Source organism: Xylocopa sonorina, chromosome 14 (genome assembly GCF_050948175.1).
Source record: "Xylocopa sonorina isolate GNS202 chromosome 14, iyXylSono1_principal, whole genome shotgun sequence".
NCBI lineage: Eukaryota > Metazoa > Arthropoda > Insecta > Hymenoptera > Apidae > Xylocopa > Xylocopa sonorina.
The window spans coordinates 1,778,826-1,795,650 of NC_135206.1; positions in this window are offsets into that span (position 1 = coordinate 1,778,826).

Genomic DNA, 16,825 nt, shown 5'->3' on the forward strand with positions numbered 1-16,825 from the left:
TGTGGGAAATTACATTTCAAAGCTAAAGTTCAATCTCATAGTTACACTATAATTTCGATAACGATCAGAATTGTTGATACAAATTCGTATTTTACTATCAAAGCAAATATGAGCTTCCTGAGCTCTCGAAGTTCTCTTAATTTTCAAAGCTTCGGAGTTTCTGATCTCTCGAAATTTTCTTAATTTTCAAAGCTTCAGAGTTTCTGATCTCTCGAAGTTCTCTTAGTTTTCAAAGCTTTCTGAGCTCTCGAAATTTTCTTAGTTTTCAAAGCTTTCTGAGCTCTCGAAATTTTCTTAGTTTTCAAAGCTTTTGAGTTTTCTGAGCTCTCGAAGCTTCTGAGTTTTTGAGCTCTCGAAGTTTTCTTAGCCTTCAAAGCTTTCTGAGTTCTCAAAGATCTCTTAGCTTTCAAAGCTTCTGATCTTTCTGAGCTCTCGAAGCTTCTGAGTTTCTGAGCTTACGAAGTTCTCTATTCTTTCAAAGCTTTTGAGTTTTCTGAGCTATCGAAGCTTCTGAGTTTTTGAGCTCTCGAAGTTTTCTTAGCCTTCAAAGCTTTCTGAGTTCTCAAAGATCTCTTAGCTTTCTAAGTTTTGAGTTTTCTGAGCTCTAAAAGATCTCTTAGCTTTCAAAGCTTCTGATCTTTCTGAGCTCTCGAAACTTCTGTGTTTCTGAGCTTACGAAGTTCTCTATTCTTTCAAAGCTTTTGAGCTTTCTGAGATCTCGAAGCTTTCTTAGCTTTCACGACCTTTTTATTTAGAATTTTATTAGTCTTGATTAATGGAAATTTATTATGAATAGGAAATTTTGTGTGAATTTCATACGAAAATGTTGTTTTTAACGTTTGAATTGACTTAGACCACTTTCAAAATTAACTGAATGTCCTATAAATGACTTGAAGCAATAAAAAACTATGAGTTTTATTATTTGAAACAATAATTTTAATGAAATAGTTCATGAATATTTATTAACTATTTTAAAAAAGTAATCCAATTTTATAATTTCAAGTTTTATTTGAAACAATAACTTTAATGAAATAATTCATGAACATTTATTAATTATTTTTAAAAAGTAATCCATTTTTATAATTTCTAGTTTTATTTGAAACAATAATTTTAATGAAATAATTCATGAACTCTTATTAGTTATTTTAAAAAAGTAATCCATTTTTATCATTTCGAATTTTATTTAAAACAATAACTTTACTGAAATAATTCATGAACATTTATTAATTATTTTTTAAAAAAGTGATCCATTTTTATCATTTCGAGTTTTTAAGATTCGTCAAATGTTCCTGAAAAACTGATAATATCTTTATGTTTTTCTTTCGTTACTGGGCTAGTGGTGGTGTATAATGGAAGTAGCTTAATATTTCCGTATATTTTTGGTCTTCCTCTTTTAGTTGCAAGATCCAAAACGTGGAATTCAGAATCATCTAAAGAAGTTTTATAGAACATTTGATAAGGTTCATTTTTCAAGAATCTCATCCATCGTATTTGCAGCGAAGGGACAGATTCGTCCGCGGTATTTTTTACTCTTCTTGTTGTCGACTCTTCTAGTAATTTTGTTGAAATAAAATTCGGCTGCGACATTCGTTTTATCAAAAGTGTATCATTTATCGGTTTATTATGTAGTTCAGAAACGCGTGAAAGAGGGCCACGCGCCATTTTCAAGTTATCTTTATATAATGTCTTTAAATTTTTCATTTAGACCACTTTCATAATTAACACTAAATGAATTCCATATAACGTTGAAATTACAAAAACCATTTAACGGTTCATTTTTGACGATATCGTAAAAATTACATCGAATAAAATTTAGTTTCATATAATGTGCTATGAAATAACTAATAAACTTATTTTTATTTATTTTCACTTAGACCACTTTCATAATTAACACTAAATGCATTCCATATAATGTTGAAATTACAACAACCATCTAATGGTTCATTTTTGACAATATCGTAAAAATTACATCGAATAAAATTTAGTTTCATATAATGTGCTATGAAATAACTGATAAACTCATTGTTTTTTAATTTTGACTTAGATCACTTTTGTAATTAACACTAAATGAATTCCATATAATGTTGAAATTACAACAACCATCTAATGGTTCATTTTTGACGATATCGTAAAAATTACATCGAATAAAATTTAGTTTCAAACAATGTGCTGTGAAATAACTGATAAACTCATATTTCTTTATTTTGACTTAGACCACTTTCATAATTATAGGCACATAATAGTTTTTATGACAGCGCAGAGCCACTGAGGAACAGTATCATTGCTTCTTACATTAACCATTCTTATAATACAGTCCAATAAATGAATCGTTGGTAATTACTGAAATGAAATTCTCCAATTTTTCACCAATCTCATCTAATAATCCTTCATTACATAATAAATCTTTTTGTTTCAGAACTTTTCATCAATTTTGCCAATTTTTCAGTGGAATAAATAATCACTGATCAATGCTGATGTCCTCTTGGATGAGATATTCATGTGCAAAGGGTTAATAAAGTTAAGAGAATTTGCCAATTTTGAAAAAAGCAAACTCATAGACGCAGATAACGGTAATCGAAGGGACAGCAGGTAAACAAGCACGTAATAGCGTAATATTTGAAAGTTGGAAATACGGTTCGTTGGTTTTGCAGGATTTAGGGGGAGCGCGAACGTGTGGAGGTGTTCAGGGTGAACGATGTCGAGGAATTCCATTAAAACCGTGCTCGTTCTCTCTGCTCGCTTTCAATGTGACAGAAATGTTCGTCCAAAGTGACTTTTTCATAAGATGGATAATAACTTGTGCAGGTTCATTTATAAAATATATTTAATATTATACATACAAATATATATTATTATTTATATAATATTGTAATATAATATTAGTTTATATAACGATACTGAGAGAAAATGAAATTACTACTTATATAATAATAATTTAATAATGATTAAGGAATTGATAATAAATTATAAGATATATTTAATATTATATATATAAATATATATCATTATTTATATAATATTATAATATAAAATTAGTTTATATAACGATACTGAAAGAAAATGAAATTACTACTTATATAATAGTAATTTAATAATGATTAAGGAAATGATAATAAATTATAAGATATATTTAATATTATACATACAAATATGTATTATTATTTATATAATATTGTAATATAATATTAGTTTATATAACGATACTGAGAGAAAATGAAATTACTACTTATATAATAATAATTTAATAATGATTAAGGAATTGATAATAAATTGTAAGATATATTTAATATCATATATATAAATATATATTATTATTTATATAATATTGTAATATAATATTAGTTTATATAACGATACTGAAAAAAAATGAAATTACTACTTATATAATAGTAATTTAATAATGATTAAGGAATTGATAATAAATTATAAGATATATTTAATATTATATATATAAATAATTACTATTATTTATATAATATTGTAATATAATATTAATTTATATAAGGATACTAAAAAAAAATGAAATTATTACTTAAATAATAATAATATATATTTGATATTATCTATTTAACACTTTGACGTAAATGACGTCTATAGCCGTCAGATCCTTGACAATATGTACGCAAATGACGGTTATAGCCGCTGTGCATATTTTGATCAATAAAAAAAGAACAGCGTTAGTACGAAGTGTACTAACGCATACACTTGTTAAATTATCAAATAACATATCTAGAAAAAAAGTGATAGCATGCCAGACAGCATATTAGTTACTCTTTTTTTCGCTTTGGAATATTTGAGTATTTAGAGACAAATAATTTGTATTGCTAATAATTTCCACTGCTAATAGTTGGTATTGCTAATAATTTCCATTGCTAATAGAATATCATTGTTAATAGTTGTTTCCTTTACTAATAATTTCCAGTGCTAATAATTTCTATTGCTAATTTCTATAGATAATAATTTCTTTTGCTAATAATTTCCATTACTTATAATTTTCATTGCTAGTAATTTCTATTGCCAATAATTTTCATAGCTAATAATTGCTATAGCTAATAATTTTCATTGCTAGTAATTTCTGTTGCCAATAATTTTCATAGCTAATAATTGCTATAGCTAATAATTTTCATTGCTAGTAATTTCTATTGCCAATAATTTTCATAGCTAATAATTGCTATAGCTAATAATTTTCATTGCTAGTAATTTCTATTGCCAATAATTTTCATAGCTAATAATTGCTATAGCTAATAATTTCCATTGCTATTAGTTTTTATTGCTAATAATTTCCATAGCTAATGATTTCCATTGCTATTAGTTACTATTGCTAATAATTTCTATAGCTAATAATTTCCATAGCTAATAATTTCTTTTGCTAATAATTTCCATTACTTATAATTTTCATTGCTAGTAATTTCTATTGCTAATAATTTCCTTCGCTAATAATTTCTATTGGTAATAATTTCTGTTGCTAATAATTTCCATAGCTAATAATTGCTATAGCTAATAATTTTCATTGCTAGTAATTTCTATTGCCAATAATTTTCATAGCTAATAATTGCTATAGCTAATAATTTTCATTGCTAGTAATTTCTATTGCCAATAATTTTCATAGCTAATAATTGCTATAGCTAATAATTTCCATTGCTATTAGTTTTTATTGCTAATAATTTCCATAGCTAATGATTTCCATTGCTATTAGTTACTATTGCTAATAATTTCTATAGCTAATAATTTCCATAGCTAATAATTTCTTTTGCTAATAATTTCCATTACTTATAATTTTCATTGCTAGTAATTTCTATTGCTAATAATTTCCTTCGCTAATAATTTCTATTGGTAATAATTTCTGTTGCTAATAATTTCCATAGCTAATAATTTCCATTGCTTTTACTTACTATTGTTAATAATTTTTATAGCTAATAATTTCCATAGCCAATATAATTTCCATAGCGAATAATTTCTTTTGCTAATGATTTCCATTGCTTTTAGTTACTATTGTTAATAACTTCTATAGCTAATAGTTTCTGTTACTAATAGATTCCATTGTTATTAGTTGCTATTGTTAATAACTTCTATAGCTAATAATTTCTATTAGTAATAGATTCCATTGCTATTAGTTTCTATTGCTAATAATTTTCATGCTATAACAGTCGATCACGCAGTCGTACCAAAAGTTCAGTCTATTTCAGTTCACGCAGTCGAAAGATGATTCTGTGAAGACGAACCATTTATTCTGTAAGTATTTTTTCATGAATTAAGTAGATACATTGAATTAATAAAGCAAATGGCGTATAATCGTAACGACGGTTATAGCCGTCATTTGCTTTGGGAATAGAAAAATGACATGCTGAGCAAATGACGATTATAGCCGTCGTAAGTTTTTTGGAAAAAAACTGTGGTAAAATGTGATCATTTTCATTTCATCTGGCAGTCATAAACAATCGAAAAAAAAAAATGGATTTTTGAGAGCGATCGCATGGCCAGAAATGTGTCAAAGTGTTAAATATATTTAAATATTTATATAAAAATAATAATATATGTTTAATAATATATATTATTTTTTAATAAAATAAAATTAATATAATAATAATAATATTGTAATAATATTACTACAATTAATATATAAATATATAATATTAAATATATATTATTATTATATAAATAAGAATTTCATTTTCTTTCAGTATTATTATATACTTAATATTATATTATATAATAATAGTATATATTTTTATTAAAAATTAATCAATTATTAAGATTCAAATGTAGGATTCAAAATGAGTTTTTCGTGTGAATGTTTTAAAACGACGACGTTTGTAGCTAATTATTTGAAGAACTCGAACCATTTAGAACCATAAACAATTACGATATATATATTGAAATGAAAGTATTTTATTAAATTAATTAAAACCGATTTAGCTGTTGAGTAATCTGTTAAAATCTCCATAATTGGTCCCACAAAGTGATCCGTAACTGGTGATACAACCGAAGGGGCGTGATTCTACATGAAAAATAAGTCGAAAATGTAGAATAACAATTTTTCATCTGAAGTTTTGTTTTTGAGATAATCCACTTTGAATTTTTAATGAGTACATGCTACACTCTTCTGTTCTAAATAATTGTGAAACTTTACTTCCCTAAATAATTCTAAAATTTTACTCTGAATAATCCCAAGACTTTGCTCGAAATATGCTTTAAATAATTCTAAAACTTTGTTAGAAATAATTCTATAACTTTGCCATAAATAATTTTAAAGCTTGACTTTAAAAATCCTAAAACTTTGCTGTAAATAATTCTAAAACTTATTTCTAAATAATTCAAAAACTTTACTCTAAATAATCCGAAACTTTTGTTAGAAATAATTTTAAAGCTTTTCTATAAATAATTGTACAACTTTGCTCTAAATAATCCCTAAATTTCGCACTAAATAATCCCAAAACTTTGGACTAAATAATCCTACAACTTTGCCATAAATAATTTTATAGCTTTACTTTAAAAATTCTAAAACTTTGCTGTAAATAATTCTAAAACTTTGTAATAAATAATTCTAAAACTTTGCTTCAAATAACCCCACGTCTTTGCTCTAAATAATTCCAAGACATTGCTCTAAATAATCCTAAAACTATGTTAGAAATAATCCTACAACTTTGCCATAAATAATTTTAAAGCTTTACTTTACAAATCCTAAAACTTTGCTCTAAATAATTCTAAAACTTTGTTCTAAATAATTCGAAAACTCCAATCCCAAAACTTTACTTTAAATAATCCTAAAATTTTGTTAGAAATAATTTTAAAGCTTTTCTATAAATAATTGTACAACTTTGCTCTAAATAATCCCTAAATTTCGCACTAAATAATCCCAAAACTTTGGACTAAATAATCCTACAACTTTGCCATAAATAATTTTATAGCTTTACTTTAAAAATTCTAAAACTTTGCTGTAAATAATTCTAAAACTTTGTAATAAATAATTCTAAAACTTTGCTTCAAATAACCCCACGACTTTGCTCTAAATAATTCCAAGACATTGCTGTAAATAATCCTAAAACTATGTTAGAAATAATCCTACAACTTTGCCATAAATAATTTTAAAGCTTTACTTTACAAATCCTAAAACTTTGCTCTAAATAATTCTAAAACTTTGTAATAAATAATTCTAAAACTTTGCTTCAAATAATCCCACGACTTTGCTCTAAATAATTCCAAGACATTGCTCTAAATAATCCTAAAACTATGTTAGAAATAATCCTAAAACTTTGCCATAAATAATTTTAAAGCTTTACTTTACAAATCCCAAAACTTTGCTCTAAATAATTCTAAAACTTTGTTCTAAATAATTCCAAAACTCCAATCCCAAAACTTTACTTTAAATAATCCTAAAATTTTGTTAGAAATAATTTTAAAGCTTTTCTATAAATAATTGTACAACTTTGCTCTAAATAATCCCTAAATTTCGCACTAAATAATCCCAAAACTTTGGACTAAATAATCCCACAACTTTGCCATAAATAATTTTAAAGCTTTACTTTAAAAATCCTAAAACTTTGCTGTAAATAATTCTAAAACTTTGTAATAAATAATTCTAAAACTTTGCTTCAAATAATCCCACGACTTTGCTCTAAATAATTCCAAGACATTGCTCTAAATAATCCTAAAACTATGTTAGAAATAATCCTAAAACTTTGCCATAAATAATTTTAAAGCTTGACTTTAAAAATCCTAAAACTTTGCTCTAAATAATTCTAAAACTTTGTTCTAAATAATTCCAAAACTCCAATCCCAAAACTTTACTTTAAATAATCCTAAAATTTTGTTAGAAATAATTTTAAAGCTTTTCTATAAATAATTGTACAACTTTGCTCTAAATAATCCCTAAATTTCGCACTAAATAATCCCAAAACTTTGGACTAAATAATCCTACAACTTTGCCATAAATAATTTTATAGCTTTACTTTAAAAATCCTAAAACTTTGCTGTAAATAATTCTAAAACTTTGTAATAAATAATTCTAAAACTTTGCTTCAAATAATCCCACGACTTTGCTCTAAATAATTCCAAGACATTGCTCTAAATAATCCTAAAACTATGTTAGAAATAATCCTAAAACTTTGCCATAAATAATTTTAAAGCTTTACTTTACAAATCCTAAAACTTTGCTCTAAATAATTCTAAAACTTTGTTCTAAATAATTCCAAAACTCCAATCCCAAAACTTTACTTTAAATAATCCTAAAATTTTGTTAGAAATAATTTTAAAGCTTTTCTATAAATAATTGTACAACTTTGCTCTAAATAATCCCTAAATTTCGCACTAAATAATCCCAAAACTTTGGGATTAAATAATCCTACAACTTTGCCACAAATAATTTTAAAGCATAATAATTTCATAATAATTCCAAAACTTTGTCATAAATAATTCTAAAACTTTGCTTCAAATAATCCCACGACTTTGCTCTAAATAATTCCAAGACATTGCTTTAAATACTCCTAAAACTATGTTAGAAATAATCCTAAAACTTTGCCATAAATAATTTTAAAGCTTTACGTTAAAAATCCCAAAACTTTGCTCTAAATAATTCTAAACTTTGCTAGAAATAATCCCAAAACTTTCTTACAAATAATCCTACACCTTTACCATAAATAATATTAAAACTTTACTACAAAAGATCCTAAAACTGCAAACAATTATCTTTCTTTTCAACTTTTTACTTTTACAAAAAAATATATGTATATACATATATACATATTATTCAAGTTTCCAATTATACAGGTTGTTCGATAATTGGTGATACAACCGAAAGGGTTAGCTGATTCTACATGAAAAAATAAGTCGAAAATGTAGAATAACAATTTTTCATTCGAGGCTTTGTTTTTGAGATAATCGACTTTGAATTTTTATTGGGTATGGGTGTGCTTGATAGAAAAGTGCCATCGCATTGCATAGAACTAACAGCCTACTTAGTTTGAAATGAAGAACAGATGATTCTAGATGAAAAAATAAGTTGAAAATGTAGAATAACAATTTTTTATTCCATTTCAATAAAAAACCAAGGAAAACCTTCTGAAAGAGTTGCTGTGGAATAAGTAATTACTAACCAATGCTGATGTCCATGTTGGACGTTTTAAAAGAAATATAACTATTATTTTAATCGATTTATAACCGACCACGCGCCATTTTCAAGTTATGTTTATATAATGTCTTTAAATTTTTCACTTAGACCACTTTTATAATTAACACTAAATGAATTCCATATAATGTTGAAATTACAACAACCATTTAATGGTTCATTTTTTACGATATCGTAAAAATGACATTGAATAAAATTTAGTTTCAAATAATGTGCTGTGAAATAACTGATAAACTCATTTTTTTTTTATTTTGACTTAGACCACTTTTATAATTAACACTAAATGAATTCCATATAATGTTGAAATTACAACAACCATTTAACGGTTCGTTTTTGACGATATCGTAAAAATTACATCGAATAAAATTTAGTTTCAAATAATGTGCTGTGAAATAACTGATAAACTCATTGTTTTTTAATTTTGACTTAGACCACTTTTATAATTAACACTAAATGAATTCCATATAATGTTGAAATTACAACAACCATTTAATGGTTCATTTTTGACGATATCGTAAAAATGACATTGAATAAAATTTAGTTTCAAATAATGTGCTGTGAAATAACTGATAAACTCATTTTTTTTTATTTTGACTTAAACTACTTTCATAATTATGGGCACATTTATAGCTACAAAAGTCATAACATTATTTCAGAAAATAAATGTTACATGAAATAGGAATTTCCAATTGAAATTGCATGATCAGTTAACCAATGACTGGTCTGGTAAGTCTAGTGTTAATTGCGTTATGCTTTATCGCCTCGATAATCACAGCCCTCCATCCAAAGCGGATGGTCGCTCGTTCGATAATTAAATATCACGGCGAACGAGTGAAAATTATAAATTCTGACCAATCGAGCCACCAATTTAATGTTGTATATCTCGTCGAAATAATTACACGATCAGAAATCACTGAATTTCATGCAATCACCCTGTTGTACCAACGAATAAACGCGTCGCTAATTATTTGACGCGATGAATACCTGAAAAAAAAGCTGAACGTGTGCAAATGTTCTTATTTGAATTAAAATTTGAGTAGAAATTGTACACAATTTTTATTACAATACAAATTACAATACAAATACAAATTTTTTTCCATTATTTAGATCAAGTGGAAGAAGATAGATTTACTTAGAATGAATTTCGTGATCGTAAATATGTATTTTATTTACTAGTTTATAACTGTTATTATTAAGTTTATTATGATTATTATTACTTTTAATTATTATTATTATTATTAATTTTAATAATAATTATTATTGTTAAGTTTATTATTATTAAGTAAGTTCACCTTTTTTTTTGTAGAAATTTTGTTAAAAACCGCAAAACAGAGCTATTACGGTGATGCAAAAGGAATGTTGGTTTTTATATGGTTGAACTTTATCTTTGAAATTTTCATAAATTTTATAATAAATATTGTCAATATACATATAATAATATTTGTAATAAAAATAAAGAGCAGATTCTAAGCTTTAAAATGATCTATCTATTGACAATATTTATTATAAAATTTATGAAAATTTCTCAGATAAAGTTCAGCCATATAAAAACCGATATTCCTTTTACTTAAACCTAATAATATTTTTAATCAAAGTAAAGAGCAGATTCTAAGCTTTAAAAATATTTATCATAAAATTTATGAAAATTTCTTGAAAATTATTGAAAATTTCAAAGATAAAGTTCAACCATATGAAAACTAATATTTCTTTTGTATTGATCTAATAATATTTGTAATCAAAATAAAGAGCAGATTCTAAGCTTGAAAATGATCTATCTATTGACAGTATTTATTATAAAATTTATGAAAATTTCTCAGATAAAGTTCAGCCATATAAAAACCGATATTCCTTTTACATAAACCTAATAATATTTTTAATCAAAGTAAAGAGCAGATTCTAAGCTTTAAAAATATTTATTATAAAATTTATGAAAATTTCTTGAAAATTATTGAAAATTTCAAAGATAAAGTTCAACCATATGAAAACTAATATTTCTTTTGTATTGATCTAATAATATTTGTAATCAAAATAAAGAGCAGATTCTAAGCTTGAAAATGATCTATCTATTGACAGTATTTATTATAAAATTTATGAAAATTTCTCAGATAAAGTTCAGCCATATAAAAACCGATATTCCTTTTACATAAACCTAATAATATTTTTAATCAAAGTAAAGAGCAGATTCTAAGCTTTAAAAATATTTATCATAAAATTTATGAAAATTTCTTGAAAATTATTGAAAATTTCAAAGATAAAGTTCAACCATATGAAAACTAATATTTCTTTTGTATTGATCTAATAATATTTGTAATCAAAATAAAGAGCAGATTCTAAGCTTGAAAATGATCTATATATTAACAATATTTATTATAAAATTTGTGGAAATTTCAAAGATAAAATTCAACCAAACAAAAACCAATATTCTTTTTGCATAGACCTAACAATATTTGTAATTAAAATAAAGAGCAGATTCTAAGCTTTAAAATTATATTTTATGTATTTTTTTAAATCTTTGAGAGTTATAGCTTAATAATATCATAAAATTTATGAAAATTTCAAAAATAAAATTAAACCATATGAAAACCAATATTCTTTTTACATAGACCTAATAATATTTGTAATTAAAATAAAGAGCAGATTCTAAGCTTTAAAATGATATTTTAAGTATTTTTTTAAATCTTTGAGAGTTATAGCTTAATAATATCATAAAATTTATGAAAATTTCAAAGATAAAGTTCAACCATATGAAAACCAATATTCTTTTTGCATAGACCTAATAATATTTGTAATTAAAATAAAGAGCAGATTCTAAGCTTTAAAATTATATTTTATGTATTTTTTTTAAATCTTTGAGAGTTGTAGCTTAATAATATCATAAAATTTATGAAAATTTCAAAGATAAAGTTCAACCGTATGAAAACCAATATTCTTTTTGCATAGACCTAATAATATTTGTAATTAAAATAAAGAGCAGATTCTAAGCTTTAAAATTATATTTTATGTATTTTTTTAAATCTTTGAGAGTTATAGCTTAATAATATCATAAAATTTATGAAAATTTCAAAGATAAAGTTCAACCATATGAAAACCAATATTCGTTTTACATAGACCTAATAATATTTGTAATTAAAATAAAGAGCAGATTCTAAGCTTTAAAATGATATTTTAAGTATTTTTTTAAAGTTTTGAGAGTTATAGCTTAATAATATCTTAAAATTTATGAAAATTTCAAAGATAAAGTTCAACCATATGAAAACAAACATTTCTTTTGCATCGACCAAATATTATTGCAGTACCTTGAATTCGAGAAAATACATTCAGATAACATTTGGACAATTAAATAATGCTCCTAGGTTGCCATAGAATTATAAAATTGAAAATGCATAAAAAATAAAACTTACAATAAGGAATTGCAAATGTATCGCGAAATAAAAATTGAACATTTCTCTCACACTAATTGTCTTTCACTGAAATTAATTATAAACAATCTTCGAATTACAGCACGAAAGTATTTCATAATTTCTTCATAATTAAAGTAATTCAAAATTTAGTAATAATTTTGGGGCAAAATTTCGTTTAGTCTCAGTTTAACAAATTTTTTAAATGAAATTTGCGTTAGACTGAGAAATATGTCTCTGAAAATTCGAAAAGTGTTTCTCCATTTTTCTTATCTCTAAATTATCTCTGCTGAAGAACTTGAAAGCGTTTCTTTCCATTCAGTACTGTTCTTCTTCGTTCAAATTTCACTTCTATTTCACGAAATTATGCACCATCTGACATGTTTAGGGCGATGCAAAGGGAATTTTGGTTTACAATTGGTTGAACTTTATCTTTGAAATTTTCAATAATTTTCAAGAAATTTTCATAAATTTTATAATAAATATTTTTAAAGCTTAGAATCTGCTTTTTATTTTGATTAAAAATATTATTAGGTCGGTGCAAAAGCAATGCTGATTTTTGTTTGGTTGAACTTTATCTTTGAAATGTTCATAAATATTATAATAAATGATTTTAAACCTTAAAATTTGCTTCTCATTTTGATTACAAATACTATTAGGTCGATGCAAAGGGAATTTTGGTTTACATTTAATTGAACTTCATCTTTGAAATTTTCCTGAATTTTATGACAAATATTGTCAATATACATATCATTTTAAAGCTTAGAACCTGCTCTTTATTTTGAATGACATTACAAATATTATTAGGTCGATGCAAAAGGGATGTTGGTTTTCATATGGTTGAACTTGATCCTTGAATATATGATATGGTTGATCTTTATCTTTGAAATTTTCATTAATTTTCAAGAAATTTGCATAAATTTTATAATAAATGTTGTCAAGACATAGATCATTTTCAAGCTTAGAATCTGCTCTTTATTTTGATTACAAATATTATGAGATCGATGCAAAAGGAATTTTGGTTTACATTTGATTGAACTTCATCTTTGAAATTTTCAACAATTTTCAAGAAATTTTCATAAATTTTATGACAAATATTGTCAATATGTATATATATCATTTTAAAGCTGAGACTCTGCTCTTTATTTTGATTACAAATATTATATGATCGATTAATTAAGATCGATTATAGCTAGGTTTTGATCATTTTAACAGTGCTAGATAAAAAAGCAATTAAGAGCAATTTACAGTTGAAACGAGGTCGAAAAGCAACTGAGACGGCTCGCAATATTAACGGAGCTTTTGACCAAAATACTGTTAACTAACGTGCGATACAATGATAGTTTGCTCGATTCTTTAGAGCCAAAAATTTCAGCTCTCAGAGCTTCAACTCTCAAAGCTTCGAAACTCAGAGCATCAACTTTGAAGTTTCAAAGATCAGGGCTTCAACTCTCAAAGTTTCAGAGCTGAAAACTTGAAATTTCAGAGCTTGAACTCTCAAAATTTCGAAGTTTAAAGCTTCAACTCTAAAAGCTTCTAAACTCAGGACTTCAATTCTCAAACCTTCAGATTTTAAAGCTTCAATTCTCAAATCATCAAAGCTTGGGGCTTTAACTCTCAAAACTTCAAATCTCAGAGCTTCAGAACACAAAACTTGACATCTTATAGTTTCAACTCTCAAAGTTTCAAAGCTCAGAGCTTTAAATCTCAGAGCTTGAAATTTCAGAGCTTCAACTCTAAACGCTTGAAAACTCAGGGTTTCAACTCTCAAAGCTTCAGATCTCGGAGCTTTAGAACAGAAAACTTCAGATCTCATAGGTTTAACTCTCAGAGTTTCAGAACTGAAAGCTTTAAATCTCAGAGCTTCAACTCTCAAAGCTTCAAAGTTCAGAGCTTTAACTCTCAAAGCTCCAAAGCTCAGAGCTTCAACTCCAAAAACTTCAAATCTCAGAACTTCAACTCCCAAAGCTTCAGATCTTACAGCTTCAGAACTAAAAACTTCAGATCTCATAGCTTTAGCTCTGAAAGCTTCAAACGTCAAAGCTACAACTCCCAAAGCTCCAAAAAACTACTTAAAAACCCAAGACAATGTCAAAATACGCCTAGAACACTTCCATCGGCTCCAGAACCCCAGAATTTAGCACTACACACATAAATAAACTTATATCTCATGTATCAACCTGCTACTAATTCCAATGCTTCTTATTCTAAATTTCTTTAATTATAATATTTATTTTTTCAATTAATAAAATTTCTTAGAAAAACAGTTATAACCGCTTAAAAATGAAAAATTAAAAACCAACATTCCTTTTACATCTACCAAACAATTCTCAAAGTCAAACTCACACGATATCGCTCTTACTTACCCTTAAAGTACGACCAGAGTTCAACGCGCGTGTCCACCTTGACGGAAACCGCCAAATAGTTTTTATTGTAATTAACAAGATCTCTTAGAAAAACAGTTATAACCGCTTAAAAATGAAAAATTACAACCCAACACTCGTTTTACATCTACCTGACAATTCTCAAAGACAAACTCACACGATATTGCTCTTAGAAAAACAGTTATAACCGCTTAAAAATGAAAAATTAAAACCCAACAAGCAATTATCAAAGACAAACTCACACGATATGGCTCTTACTTACCCTTAAAGTACGAACAGAGTTCAATGCGCGTGACCACCTCGAGGAAAACCGCCAAATAGTTCTTATTTTAATTAACAAAATCTCTTAAAGAAGAAGTTATAACTGCTTAAAACTGAACAGTTAAAAACCAACATTCTTTTACATCTACCTAGCAATTGTCAAAGACAAACTCGCACGATATGGCTCTTACTTACCCTTAAAGTACGAAGAGAGTTGCACGCGCGTGTCCACCTCGAGGAAAACCGCGACAGACGGAAACGGGGTCTTCAGAACTCTCACCACGGAATCTTTTTTGATTTACTGTCAACTGAAGGAACGTACCGACGAGAACTCATCAGAACCAATCCCATGCAACGCTCGCGGCACTCGTGATCGAACTGCCGGTAAAAATGGTCGCGTACCGTGGAAGTAATGTTGAAAAAAACCGCGACGCGCGCGGGGGTTGGCGGGTTTCCACGTCGTCTCGATGAATGATTCGCTCGTATAGGCAAAAGCCATAGGGGGCAGAAGAGAACACGGTGGAGAGATAACGCGATGGTGGACGGGCGCGGTGGGCTCCCCACGTCCGATTTCTGGCCTTGTGCTCACCGGAAACGGGCCCATTGTGTCCGGTTTCCGTGGGTCCATCCGGGAAAACGATCGACGTGCGTGTAAACGTCGACCACATGGGTTCTCAAACGCGATCACGACGTTACCAATCGTCCAATAACCACCCTGAACCTTCCACCCAACTTGCAGTCGCATTTTCGCGAGTTGGGTTTGCTTTTTTTTGGCTTTTCTTCGTTTAACGTGTGTTTCTTTTATATTCGTGATGCACTGGGGTACGACAGTGTGGTTGGTAGTAGATTAGAGGGAATTGAAGCGAGTTTGCGTGGTTGTTTAGCCAACTTATCCCATTTTCGCAAGTTGGGCTTGCTTTTTCTTGTCTTTTCTTCGTCGAACGCGTGTTTATTTTCTATTTGCGACACAATAGGGTACGACAGTGTGATTGGTTGTAGATTAGAGCAAATTGAAGCGAGTTTGCGTGAATTGGCGTTGTTGTTTTGCCAACTTGTAGTCCCATTTTCGCGAATTGGGTTTGCTTTTTCTTGTCTTTTCTTCGTCGAATGCGCGTTTATTTTCTATTTGCGACACAATAGGGTACGACAGTGTGATTGGTAGTAGATTAGAGTGAATTGAAGCGAGTTTGCGTGAATTGACGTGGTTGTTTTGCCAACTTGTAGTTTCATTTTCGCGAGTTGTGCTTTGGTTTTTTGGTCTTTTCTTTGTCCAATGCGTGTTTTGCCAACTTGTAATCCTATTTTTGCGAGTTGTGCTTGGTTTTTTGGTCTTTTCTTCGTCCAATGCGTGTTTTGCCAACTTGTAGTCCTATTTTTGCGAGTTGTGCTTGGGTTTTTTGGTCTTTTCTTTGTCCAATGCGTTTTTTGCCAACTTGTAGTCCTATTTTTGCGAGTTGTGCTTGGTTTTTTGGTCTTTTCTTCGTCCAATGCGTGTTTTGCCCACTTATAGTCCTATTTTTGCGAGTTGTGCTTGGGTTTTTGGTCTTTTTTTCGTCCAACGCGTGTTTTGCCAACTTGTAGTCCTATTTTCACCATTTGTACTTGGTTTTCTTGTCTTTTCTTCGTCGAACGTGCGTTTATTTTATATTTGCAACACA